Raw genomic sequence first — 14,292 nt, forward strand, 5'->3', positions numbered from 1 at the left:
ACCTGGTATGTACTCATACACCATATCCCTTACCTTTCTTATCCCTGCCCTCCATATCACCCTGTTGAAAATAGTTTCTCCCTGTGCCATAATCTTTGGATTTAAAAACACTGGTTGCTCCCATACCTGTCTCACATTCTTGCATTCATACTTCACTCCTCTCAAAAACTCTCCCCATGCTCCAAGCATCTCTTTGTATATTTCAGTCACCCCATCCATCATTCCTTTTTTTAGTTCCATGAGCAATCCACTCTCTCCGCATCCTCCACATTTATTTATTGCATCTCCCAAAAACACCTTCCACACTTGATCCCTTTTATCTTTTAAGTATCTCGCCATCATTTTCACCCTTAGTGCTTTCTTTTTTCCCTCTAAATTAACTAGTTTCAGTCCCCCGTCCTCATACTCATTTTCTAGTACTTTCCTTGCTATTCTAACTCCCTTCCCTTCCCACAAAAAATCGTTTACTATCCCTTCCACCTCTTTCATCACTTTCTCAGGCACATCCATCACATTCATCACATATACCAGCCGACTCATTATGAGCGAATTTACCACTATCACCTTCCCTTTTAGTTTTAATCTTCTTTTCTTCCAAAATCCTAATGTCTTCCTGATACTGTTCACTATCCCTTCATATTGCCTGTCTCTCCCTTCCTTTCCTTTAATTCCTATATTAACTCCTAGCACCTTGAAATAATCTTTGTTTTCCTTCAATCCTGTCTCTTCCATCCCTTCTCTTGTTTCTCCAGAATACATTATTTCAGATTTTTCTATGTTTAGTCGTGCTCCTGATGCCCTGCCATACAGTCCTACGCTTTGTAATACCTCTATCACGCTTTCCTTATCTCTCACTGTCACTGTCGTATCGTCTGCATACTGTTATAGTGTGCTCTCCTTTTCACCCGGTAGCTTTATGCCTTTTATCCTCCTGTTTTGTAGGATGAGCACCGCCAACGGCTCTGCCGACAGTGAGTATAGCAAAGCTGATAGCGGACATCCCTGCCTGACTGACCTTTCCAATCTGAATTCATTTGTTATTATCCCATTGACTTTGATCCTACTGGCTGCTCCCTCGTACAATCTCCCAACCCATCCTATCATCCTACCTCCGAATCCCACCTTCTCTAATACTTTGTTTAAATAACCGTGATCTACTCTATCGAATGCTTTGTTAAGATCTAAACTGACTGCTACCCCTACATTGTTCTCCTTCATGTATGTTATTGTGTCCCTAATACTACTTACTGTGTCCGCTATGTCTCTTCCTGGTATGCTATATGCTTGTGTTTTTCCCACCACTGTCCCTATCACTTCCTTAATCCTGTTTGCTAACACCTTTGCGAATATTTTGTAGTCTCCATTTAACACTGTCAGTGGTCTGTAGTTTTCTAGTTTGTCCCTGCTCCCTTTTTTGTAAATTATGCTAACTAATCCCGTTATAATACTGTGCGGCATTTCTCCCTTCTCCTCTATATTTCTGAATAGTTTCTCTAACACTGGCGCTAGTTCTCCTTTGAATTCTATATAGAATTCTCCTATTATCCCATCTATCCCTGGACTTTTATTTCTCCCTAACCCATTTATTGCTATCTTTATCTCATCCTTACTGATCTCTCCTTCACACATCTCCCTATCCTCATCACTCAATTTAGCATCCATCTGGTTTATCACTTGCTTGCTGCTCTCAGCATCTACCTCCTCTTTCCTATATAACTCTCTATAAAAATCTTCTATTCTTTCCACTATCCCCACAAAGTCGGTTATTTTTTCACCTCTCTTTCCCTCCACTTGCTCAAAATAATTTTTCTCCTGTCTCACCTTCTCTAGCCCTAAGAAATACCCTGTACTTTTTTCTCCCTCTATAGAATATTTAGCTCTACTTCTTATTATTGCTCCTTTACATTTCCTTTTTTCTATTTCTTTTAGTTCGTCTTGCTTCCTTATGTATCCCTCAATGTCATAATTACCCCCTTCCCCTGCTTTCTTCTCTTCTTCCTCTACCTCCTCTTTTAACCTTTTCTCTCTCTCTCTCTCTTTCTTTCCCCGGTTCCTGCTGTGTTTTTTGCTTATGTTCCTTATCCCCTGTTTCAATGTTTCCCACCACCTCCCTGTGTCTTCTTCATACATACTGTCATTCATCTCCCACATTATATATTCTCTCACTTCTTTTTTATATTTTTCATCTTTAAGCAACTGACCATTCATGCACCACACTCCCCCTCCTCTTCTCTTTGTCCCCCCCCCCTATTGTAAATTTTAACTCCTTATGATCACTATACGTTGTGGTTCTATATTCTATACCTTTTATCCTTTCTGCTATGCTTTTTGTGCTTAATACTAAATCTATCCTACTCTGTTTTAATTCCCCTTTTACCAGTTGTGTTCTTGAGAACGCTCTCCTCTCTGGATTTCTTTCTCTCCATACGTCACTCAGTCCTTTCATACTTTTTAATTTTTTTAATACCTCTCTTGTTGTGTCATTTTTAAAGTGCATGTTTGTTGACACGTCCAGTTTCTCACACCACACATTGAAGTCCCCTACAATCATGCAGTTGTCATCACACATCGTTCCCATCTTTTCAATCATCACCTTTCTTTCTTTCTCCTCATTCGGCATATACACATTTACCAGCTTCATTTCCTCATTCGTATATTCAAATTTGATCCCTATCATCCTCCCATCTCCCTCATCTTCACACCTTCTCACATTCCCTATCACTCCTTTTTTTGTTAATATTGCTACACCCCTCGCATTCCCATCTCCATTATTTGCAAATACTTCTCCCCTCCATTCATCCTCCACCTCTTTCATACATCTCTCATTCCAGTGTGTTTCCTGTAAGCATATTATGTCATAATTACTCTTCCCATATATCTGATGTCTTTTGTTTTTGTTCTTTAGCCCCCTTGCATTTATTGAAATTATTGTTAACATTATTATTATTTTTACTTTCATTTTGTTATTTCCTTAGTTTTACTTTTCTTATTATTCCTCGTATGCCTCTTAGTATTCTGTCTTTTTCTTAGTTGTTTCATTTGTTCCTCTATATCCATGTCTGTTTCGGATCCTACCGTCTGTGGTGTGGTAGTCTCCTCTGCAGTCTCTGTGGGCTTAGCTCCACTCAGTGCATTCTCCGTCCTTCCTGTGTCATCCTCTCGTCGCGTTCTCCCCGGGCCTGCTTCCTCCTTTCCGTCTTGCCTTTCGACAGTCGCCCCCTTCTCTGGCCCTCTCGTCTCCTTCGTTTTGGGACCTTTCTTCTCCACCCCGTCACTCCTCCTGTCTGCCGTCCCTTCTGTCCTCACCTCACGTGCCAGCGCTCCTCTCCTCCTTCCCGCATTCTCCTCCTCGTTGTTTCCTTTCGTTCTCTCCTTCCTTTCCTTCCGGTTCGCTCCATCTTTCTTTCCGCCTTCCGTCTCCTCTGTCGGCATCTCTCCTTCCTGCTTGCCTGCATCCTCTTTCTCTGTCTCCTCCGTTTCTTTTCCGGCTCCCTCCTCCTCACTTTCCATATACTCTGCCTCCCCCTCCTCACTGCCTCCGCTCTCACTTTCTTGTCCACTCTCACTTGTGTTATCTTCTGCCTCACTCTTATTGCATCTGCATTCACTCATAAGGTTCTGGCATAGTTCACATCTCTTCTTCCCCTGCATGCATTCCCTTGCATAATGACCCTGCACTCCACATCTGTTGCAGTGAAATTCAGGGCACTCTCTCATTATGTGCCCTGGTTTAATGCACAACCTGCACACCTTCACCTGCTTATCATGCAGCACCCTGAAGTACTCAGCTCCCAGCGCTGTGTCAAATCTCGCGGAATACGGCAGTGATTGTATTTCATTATTAAATTTTACTTTCAGGAACCTTGTCCCATCAGCTACATTTGTCCCTGGCCACATCCTTCTTTTAATGGGAGATACTGCTGATACTCCCCAGAGTTGTAGCTTTGCCAGTATCTCCCTGTCCTCAATATAAAATGGCAGATTCATGAAAGACACTATTAGCTCGTCATTTACTAGCTCTCTGACGTGCACCCGATTCTCCCCAATCTTAAAGCCTTCCATGAGCCTGTCCTTTCCTTTCGGATGGCTCATCGTCATTTCATATTTTTTTTCGGTTATCTGTCGGCACGCCAGTAGCCCTCCACATAGCTCGCGTACGCAACGCATCAGCTCCATAGCCGTGTCCTCGCCCTCCATCTCTACCATCACTGTCTGCTCCCTGTGGTTCCTCTCATTTATTTTGCAGCACTTACCCTGCGTCAGCTCCGTCTCTCCACCGCTGTCACCTCCGTGGGTGTCAGCGGTTAAACTCCGCCGCTCCGTGCTTGTCTCTGCCATTGTCTCGGGAGCACTTCCTAGCAGGCTACGATTCCCCCTCACAGTGCGTCACTGCCGCGGGGGACACACACATACACACAACAAGACAATCACAACACTAATGTCCGGTTGGATTTACATATATGAGGTAGAAAAATAGGGAGATGTAGAGAGAGTACAAGAAAAGCTGGAAAAGAGAGAAAAAAAAAAAGAAAAATAGTTCCTCCGCAGCCACCCGTGGTGGCTTGCTTCCGGGTCGATGGTTGATGTCGTCACTCCGTGGTGCGTTCAAGGGCGTGTTCAGGGTGGTATGGCCGTAAGCGATTAACTCCACCCACAATACCTCCTTTATACATGTGAATCATCACCATCATCAATGGTTCTTCTGTTGCTTTGCAACCATAGCATCTTGATGTGTGGGTGGGTTGGGGGGGTCAATTGTTCCAAAATCAATCTCAAGGTGAAATTTTGTCATATCGTTGCAAGAAAAAAATCATTACAATTTTCAAAAATGACCTTCAGCAATATTGTCAGTGTTTCATATCCAGTTGTTTCCTTGATGCAGAGTAAACTCCCTGCTCTTTCATCGCTCTCTCCAAATAAGACAATTTGAAAATGATATGTTAATAAAACATGAATAAAGTAGTGTTTTGATTAGAAACAAATCTGATGAATGCTCACTTTCACCTTTCAGTGATGATGTGAGGGTTCCATATTCTTTTTTCCTTTGATGAACAGTCTTTCCTGCTTTTTCCAAGAGGTGTCTCCTCTGAAGCAGCAGCAACAGCGCCCTCTGCAAAGAAAAGTCTAAAAAGCTTACAGCACCTGGTATTCCCAGGCAGTCTTCCATTCAAGTACTAACCAGGCCCGACCCTGCTTAGCTTCCGAGATCGGACGAGATCGGGCGTGTTCAGGGTGGTATGGCCGTAAGCGATTAACTCCACCCACAATACCTCCTTTATACATGTGAATCATCACCATCATCAATGGTTCTTCTGTTGCTTTGCAACCATAGCATCTTGAGGTGTGGGTGGGCGGGAGGGTCAATTGTTCCAAAATCAATCTGAAGGTGCAATTTTGTCATATCGTTGCAAGAAAAAAATCATTACAATTTTCAAAAATGACCTTCAGCAATATTGTCAGTGTTTCATATCCAGTTGTTTCCCTGATGCAGAGTAAACTCCCTGCTCTTTCATCGCTCTCTCCAAATAAGACAATTTGAAAATGATATGTTAATAAAACATGAATAAAGTAGTGTTTTGATTAGAAACAAATCTGATGAATGCTCACTTTCACCTTTCAGTAATGATATGAGGGTTCCATATTCTTTTTTCCTTTGATGAACAGTATTTCCTGCTCTTTCCAAGAGGTGTCTCCTCAGAAGCAGCAGCAACAGCGCCCTCTGCAAAGAAAAGTCTAAAAAGCTTACAGCACCTGGTATTCCCAGGCGGTCTCCCATCCAAGTACTAACCAGGCCCGACCCTGCTTAGCTTCCGAGATCGGGCGTGTTCAGGGTGGTATGGCCGTAAGCGATTAACTCCACCCACAATACCTCCTTTATACATGTGAATCATCACCATCATCAATGGTTCTTCTGTTGCTTTGCAACCATAGAATCTTGAGGTGTGGGTGGGCGGGGGGGTCAATTGTTCCAAAATCAATCTCAAGGTGCAATTTTGTCATATCGTTGCAAGAAAAAAATCATTACAATTTTCAAAAATGACCTTCAGCAATATTGTCAGTGTTTCATATCCAGTTGTTTCCCTGATGCAGAGTAAACTTCCTGCTCTTTCATCGCTCTCTCCAAATAAGACAATTTGAAAATGATATGTTAATAAAACATGAATAAATTAGTGTTTTGATTAGAAACAAATCTGATGAATGCTCACTTTCACCTTTCAGTGATGATGTGAGGGTTCCATATTCTTTTTTCCTTTGATGAACAGTCTTTCCTGCTCTTTCCAAGAGGTGTCTCCTCTGAAGCAGCAGCAACAGCACCCTCTGCAAAGAAAAGTCTAAAAAGCTTACAGCACCTGGTATTCCCAGGTGGTCTCCCATTCAAGTACTAACCAGGCCCAACCCTGCTTAGCTTCCGAGATCGGGCGTGTTTTTTGTTTTTTTTTCTTTTATTATCAAAAATAGTTTACATTTACATTTTATGCATATTTATGTACATTACATTTAAACACATTTTGTAATATGTCATCCCGTTTCCAGGCCTGTACATTTTACTTGCATATTATTTACTTCACAGAAAAACACACAAATCAATAAATTAATAAAATCAAAATCGAATCATAAAAATAAACATCCCTTTTAACCAAAATTCATTCTCACCTCATTCACATCTCCATTTATTATTTCAATAATAGTACTTTCATCCACAAATCCTTTTCTGAACTCGTCTTCTGCAATATAGCCCCATATCTGTCTCACATCTCTTTCTGTTACGTTTTTAAAAACAGTCCATACATCACCAATCCTTTTCTCGTAGTGAGCCTTGTTCCTTCTTATTTTAACTGCATACCTTGCATGGCTCAGTACATAGTTCATAAGGTTTACATTGCATCCCTTCTTTCTTTCATTCACACCAAACAGCCACAGCTTCTTCCATTCCATTCTCTCTGCCCATTCCCCTTTCCAACATTTATTGATTAATTTCTTTATTTTTTCAAAATATCCCCTTAGTTCTTTGCATTCAACAAACTCATGCATACATGTTTCCACTCCCTCCCCACATACATCACATTCCTTTTCAACTTTGCAGTCAAACTTACTTATTATTAGATTATTAAAAATCCGGTTGTGCCTTAGCATGAAATCAAAGTGTTCGCATTCAATGCTATTCCATTTCACTCCCAGATTCTCCCATATGCTCTCCACATCCATTCCATTCATAACTTTGATCCATACTTTCTCTGCAGCCGGTCTCCTTATCTCTTTCCCTCTCATACATTTATAAAACACTCTGGTTTTCACATTTGCCAGTCTCACCTTGCATTCTCCTTCTCCCACATACATCTCTATTTTATCTTCCCCCCTCACCTCGCTCTCTCTCTCAATCATTTCCATCCATTCTTTAGGCATTGCTGTCTTTATTTTCTCTATTACTCCTTTTGCTGTGCCCAGCCATATTTCCTCCCCATTCCCTCTAACTTCATCCACAATAACCTGTGCTCCCGTGAAACCTGGTATGTACTCATACACCATATCCCTTACCTTTCTTATCCCTGCCCTCCATATCACCCTGTTGAAAATAGTTTCTCCCTGTGCCATAATCTTTGGATTTAAAAACACTGGTTGCTCCCATACCTGTCTCACATTCTTGCATTCATACTTCACTCCTCTCAAAAACTCTCCCCATGCTCCAAGCATCTCTTTGTATATTTCAGTCACCCCATCCATCATTCCTTTTTTTAGTTCCATGAGCAATCCACTCTCTCCGCATCCTCCACATTTATTTATTGCATCTCCCAAAAACACCTTCCACACTTGATCCCTTTTATCTTTTAAGTATCTCGCCATCATTTTCACCCTTAGTGCTTTCTTTTTTCCCTCTAAATTAACTAGTTTCAGTCCCCCGTCCTCATACTCATTTTCTAGTACTTTCCTTGCTATTCTAACTCCCTTCCCTTCCCACAAAAAATCGTTTACTATCCCTTCCACCTCTTTCATCACTTTCTCAGGCACATCCATCACATTCATCACATATACCAGCCGACTCATTATGAGCGAATTTACCACTATCACCTTCCCTTTTAGTTTTAATCTTCTTTTCTTCCAAAATCCTAATGTCTTCCTGATACTGTTCACTATCCCTTCATATTGCCTGTCTCTCCCTTCCTTTCCTTTAATTCCTATATTAACTCCTAGCACCTTGAAATAATCTTTGTTTTCCTTCAATCCTGTCTCTTCCATCCCTTCTCTTGTTTCTCCAGAATACATTATTTCAGATTTTTCTATGTTTAGTCGTGCTCCTGATGCCCTGCCATACAGTCCTACGCTTTGTAATACCTCTATCACGCTTTCCTTATCTCTCACTGTCACTGTCGTATCGTCTGCATACTGTTATAGTGTGCTCTCCTTTTCACCCGGTAGCTTTATGCCTTTTATCCTCCTGTTTTGTAGGATGAGCACCGCCAACGGCTCTGCCGACAGTGAGTATAGCAAAGCTGATAGCGGACATCCCTGCCTGACTGACCTTTCCAATCTGAATTCATTTGTTATTATCCCATTGACTTTGATCCTACTGGCTGCTCCCTCGTACAATCTCCCAACCCATCCTATCATCCTACCTCCGAATCCCACCTTCTCTAATACTTTGTTTAAATAACCGTGATCTACTCTATCGAATGCTTTGTTAAGATCTAAACTGACTGCTACCCCTACATTGTTCTCCTTCATGTATGTTATTGTGTCCCTAATACTACTTACTGTGTCCGCTATGTCTCTTCCTGGTATGCTATATGCTTGTGTTTTTCCCACCACTGTCCCTATCACTTCCTTAATCCTGTTTGCTAACACCTTTGCGAATATTTTGTAGTCTCCATTTAACACTGTCAGTGGTCTGTAGTTTTCTAGTTTGTCCCTGCTCCCTTTTTTGTAAATTATGCTAACTAATCCCGTTATAATACTGTGCGGCATTTCTCCCTTCTCCTCTATATTTCTGAATAGTTTCTCTAACACTGGCGCTAGTTCTCCTTTGAATTCTATATAGAATTCTCCTATTATCCCATCTATCCCTGGACTTTTATTTCTCCCTAACCCATTTATTGCTATCTTTATCTCATCCTTACTGATCTCTCCTTCACACATCTCCCTATCCTCATCACTCAATTTAGCATCCATCTGGTTTATCACTTGCTTGCTGCTCTCAGCATCTACCTCCTCTTTCCTATATAACTCTCTATAAAAATCTTCTATTCTTTCCACTATCCCCACAAAGTCGGTTATTTTTTCACCTCTCTTTCCCTCCACTTGCTCAAAATAATTTTTCTCCTGTCTCACCTTCTCTAGCCCTAAGAAATACCCTGTACTTTTTTCTCCCTCTATAGAATATTTAGCTCTACTTCTTATTATTGCTCCTTTACATTTCCTTTTTTCTATTTCTTTTAGTTCGTCTTGCTTCCTTATGTATCCCTCAATGTCATAATTACCCCCTTCCCCTGCTTTCTTCTCTTCTTCCTCTACCTCCTCTTTTAACCTTTTCTCTCTCTCTCTCTCTTTCTTTCCCCGGTTCCTGCTGTGTTTTTTGCTTATGTTCCTTATCCCCTGTTTCAATGTTTCCCACCACCTCCCTGTGTCTTCTTCATACATACTGTCATTCATCTCCCACATTATATATTCTCTCACTTCTTTTTTATATTTTTCATCTTTAAGCAACTGACCATTCATGCACCACACTCCCCCTCCTCTTCTCTTTGTCCCCCCCCCCTATTGTAAATTTTAACTCCTTATGATCACTATACGTTGTGGTTCTATATTCTATACCTTTTATCCTTTCTGCTATGCTTTTTGTGCTTAATACTAAATCTATCCTACTCTGTTTTAATTCCCCTTTTACCAGTTGTGTTCTTGAGAACGCTCTCCTCTCTGGATTTCTTTCTCTCCATACGTCACTCAGTCCTTTCATACTTTTTAATTTTTTTAATACCTCTCTTGTTGTGTCATTTTTAAAGTGCATGTTTGTTGACACGTCCAGTTTCTCACACCACACATTGAAGTCCCCTACAATCATGCAGTTGTCATCACACATCGTTCCCATCTTTTCAATCATCACCTTTCTTTCTTTCTCCTCATTCGGCATATACACATTTACCAGCTTCATTTCCTCATTCGTATATTCAAATTTGATCCCTATCATCCTCCCATCTCCCTCATCTTCACACCTTCTCACATTCCCTATCACTCCTTTTTTTGTTAATATTGCTACACCCCTCGCATTCCCATCTCCATTATTTGCAAATACTTCTCCCCTCCATTCATCCTCCACCTCTTTCATACATCTCTCATTCCAGTGTGTTTCCTGTAAGCATATTATGTCATAATTACTCTTCCCATATATCTGATGTCTTTTGTTTTTGTTCTTTAGCCCCCTTGCATTTATTGAAATTATTGTTAACATTATTATTATTTTTACTTTCATTTTGTTATTTCCTTAGTTTTACTTTTCTTATTATTCCTCGTATGCCTCTTAGTATTCTGTCTTTTTCTTAGTTGTTTCATTTGTTCCTCTATATCCATGTCTGTTTCGGATCCTACCGTCTGTGGTGTGGTAGTCTCCTCTGCAGTCTCTGTGGGCTTAGCTCCACTCAGTGCATTCTCCGTCCTTCCTGTGTCATCCTCTCGTCGCGTTCTCCCCGGGCCTGCTTCCTCCTTTCCGTCTTGCCTTTCGACAGTCGCCCCCTTCTCTGGCCCTCTCGTCTCCTTCGTTTTGGGACCTTTCTTCTCCACCCCGTCACTCCTCCTGTCTGCCGTCCCTTCTGTCCTCACCTCACGTGCCAGCGCTCCTCTCCTCCTTCCCGCATTCTCCTCCTCGTTGTTTCCTTTCGTTCTCTCCTTCCTTTCCTTCCGGTTCGCTCCATCTTTCTTTCCGCCTTCCGTCTCCTCTGTCGGCATCTCTCCTTCCTGCTTGCCTGCATCCTCTTTCTCTGTCTCCTCCGTTTCTTTTCCGGCTCCCTCCTCCTCACTTTCCATATACTCTGCCTCCCCCTCCTCACTGCCTCCGCTCTCACTTTCTTGTCCACTCTCACTTGTGTTATCTTCTGCCTCACTCTTATTGCATCTGCATTCACTCATAAGGTTCTGGCATAGTTCACATCTCTTCTTCCCCTGCATGCATTCCCTTGCATAATGACCCTGCACTCCACATCTGTTGCAGTGAAATTCAGGGCACTCTCTCATTATGTGCCCTGGTTTAATGCACAACCTGCACACCTTCACCTGCTTATCATGCAGCACCCTGAAGTACTCAGCTCCCAGCGCTGTGTCAAATCTCGCGGAATACGGCAGTGATTGTATTTCATTATTAAATTTTACTTTCAGGAACCTTGTCCCATCAGCTACATTTGTCCCTGGCCACATCCTTCTTTTAATGGGAGATACTGCTGATACTCCCCAGAGTTGTAGCTTTGCCAGTATCTCCCTGTCCTCAATATAAAATGGCAGATTCATGAAAGACACTATTAGCTCGTCATTTACTAGCTCTCTGACGTGCACCCGATTCTCCCCAATCTTAAAGCCTTCCATGAGCCTGTCCTTTCCTTTCGGATGGCTCATCGTCATTTCATATTTTTTTTCGGTTATCTGTCGGCACGCCAGTAGCCCTCCACATAGCTCGCGTACGCAACGCATCAGCTCCATAGCCGTGTCCTCGCCCTCCATCTCTACCATCACTGTCTGCTCCCTGTGGTTCCTCTCATTTATTTTGCAGCACTTACCCTGCGTCAGCTCCGTCTCTCCACCGCTGTCACCTCCGTGGGTGTCAGCGGTTAAACTCCGCCGCTCCGTGCTTGTCTCTGCCATTGTCTCGGGAGCACTTCCTAGCAGGCTACGATTCCCCCTCACAGTGCGTCACTGCCGCGGGGGACACACACATACACACAACAAGACAATCACAACACTAATGTCCGGTTGGATTTACATATATGAGGTAGAAAAATAGGGAGATGTAGAGAGAGTACAAGAAAAGCTGGAAAAGAGAGAAAAAAAAAAAGAAAAATAGTTCCTCCGCAGCCACCCGTGGTGGCTTGCTTCCGGGTCGATGGTTGATGTCGTCACTCCGTGGTGCGTTCAAGGGCGTGTTCAGGGTGGTATGGCCGTAAGCGATTAACTCCACCCACAATACCTCCTTTATACATGTGAATCATCACCATCATCAATGGTTCTTCTGTTGCTTTGCAACCATAGCATCTTGATGTGTGGGTGGGTTGGGGGGGTCAATTGTTCCAAAATCAATCTCAAGGTGAAATTTTGTCATATCGTTGCAAGAAAAAAATCATTACAATTTTCAAAAATGACCTTCAGCAATATTGTCAGTGTTTCATATCCAGTTGTTTCCTTGATGCAGAGTAAACTCCCTGCTCTTTCATCGCTCTCTCCAAATAAGACAATTTGAAAATGATATGTTAATAAAACATGAATAAAGTAGTGTTTTGATTAGAAACAAATCTGATGAATGCTCACTTTCACCTTTCAGTGATGATGTGAGGGTTCCATATTCTTTTTTCCTTTGATGAACAGTCTTTCCTGCTTTTTCCAAGAGGTGTCTCCTCTGAAGCAGCAGCAACAGCGCCCTCTGCAAAGAAAAGTCTAAAAAGCTTACAGCACCTGGTATTCCCAGGCAGTCTTCCATTCAAGTACTAACCAGGCCCGACCCTGCTTAGCTTCCGAGATCGGACGAGATCGGGCGTGTTCAGGGTGGTATGGCCGTAAGCGATTAACTCCACCCACAATACCTCCTTTATACATGTGAATCATCACCATCATCAATGGTTCTTCTGTTGCTTTGCAACCATAGCATCTTGAGGTGTGGGTGGGCGGGAGGGTCAATTGTTCCAAAATCAATCTCAAGGTGCAATTTTGTCATATCGTTGCAAGAAAAAAATCATTACAATTTTCAAAAATGACCTTCAGCAATATTGTCAGTGTTTCATATCCAGTTGTTTCCCTGATGCAGAGTAAACTCCCTGCTCTTTCATCGCTCTCTCCAAATAAGACAATTTGAAAATGATATGTTAATAAAACATGAATAAAGTAGTGTTTTGATTAGAAACAAATCTGATGAATGCTCACTTTCACCTTTCAGTAATGATATGAGGGTTCCATATTCTTTTTTCCTTTGATGAACAGTATTTCCTGCTCTTTCCAAGAGGTGTCTCCTCAGAAGCAGCAGCAACAGCGCCCTCTGCAAAGAAAAGTCTAAAAAGCTTACAGCACCTGGTATTCCCAGGCGGTCTCCCATCCAAGTACTAACCAGGCCCGACCCTGCTTAGCTTCCGAGATCGGGCGTGTTCAGGGTGGTATGGCCGTAAGCGATTAACTCCACCCACAATACCTCCTTTATACATGTGAATCATCACCATCATCAATGGTTCTTCTGTTGCTTTGCAACCATAGAATCTTGAGGTGTGGGTGGGCGGGGGGGTCAATTGTTCCAAAATCAATCTCAAGGTGCAATTTTGTCATATCGTTGCAAGAAAAAAATCATTACAATTTTCAAAAATGACCTTCAGCAATATTGTCAGTGTTTCATATCCAGTTGTTTCCCTGATGCAGAGTAAACTTCCTGCTCTTTCATCGCTCTCTCCAAATAAGACAATTTGAAAATGATATGTTAATAAAACATGAATAAATTAGTGTTTTGATTAGAAACAAATCTGATGAATGCTCACTTTCACCTTTCAGTGATGATGTGAGGGTTCCATATTCTTTTTTCCTTTGATGAACAGTCTTTCCTGCTCTTTCCAAGAGGTGTCTCCTCTGAAGCAGCAGCAACAGCACCCTCTGCAAAGAAAAGTCTAAAAAGCTTACAGCACCTGGTATTCCCAGGTGGTCTCCCATTCAAGTACTAACCAGGCCCAACCCTGCTTAGCTTCCGAGATCGGGCGTGTTTTTTGTTTTTTTTTCTTTTATTATCAAAAATAGTTTACATTTACATTTTATGCATATTTATGTACATTACATTTAAACACATTTTGTAATATGTCATCCCGTTTCCAGGCCTGTACATTTTACTTGCATATTATTTACTTCACAGAAAAACACACAAATCAATAAATTAATAAAATCAAAATCGAATCATAAAAATAAACATCCCTTTTAACCAAAATTCATTCTCACCTCATTCACATCTCCATTTATTATTTCAATAATAGTACTTTCATCCACAAATCCTTTTCTGAACTCGTCTTCTGCAATATAGCCCCATATCTGTCTCACATCTCTTTCTGTTACGTTTTTAAAAACAGTCCATAC

At 41.7% G+C, this 14,292-nt stretch overlaps 2 non-coding genes and 2 pseudogenes across 2 annotated transcripts; all 4 read right to left on the reverse strand.

Annotated features, from left to right (window-relative positions):
• Window positions 1-5,130: 5,130 nt before the first annotated feature.
• Window positions 5,131-5,249, reverse strand: LOC138409050 (5S ribosomal RNA). The gene has a single exon (XR_011242371.1). It is a non-coding gene; the product is annotated as a 5S ribosomal RNA (ribosomal RNA).
• A 490-nt stretch (window positions 5,250-5,739) lies between these two features.
• LOC138409375 (5S ribosomal RNA) lies at window positions 5,740-5,848 on the reverse strand (annotated as a pseudogene).
• A 6,785-nt stretch (window positions 5,849-12,633) lies between these two features.
• LOC138409051 (5S ribosomal RNA) lies at window positions 12,634-12,752 on the reverse strand. Its single transcript, XR_011242372.1, has one exon. It is a non-coding gene; the product is annotated as a 5S ribosomal RNA (ribosomal RNA).
• Window positions 12,753-13,242: 490 nt separating this feature from the next.
• Window positions 13,243-13,351, reverse strand: LOC138409376 (5S ribosomal RNA; annotated as a pseudogene).
• Between the last annotated feature and the right edge of the window lie 941 nt (window positions 13,352-14,292).

The sequence above is a fragment of the Paralichthys olivaceus genome, chromosome 5 (genome assembly GCF_024713975.1).
Source record: "Paralichthys olivaceus isolate ysfri-2021 chromosome 5, ASM2471397v2, whole genome shotgun sequence".
NCBI classification, from domain to species: Eukaryota; Metazoa; Chordata; class Actinopteri; order Pleuronectiformes; family Paralichthyidae; genus Paralichthys; species Paralichthys olivaceus.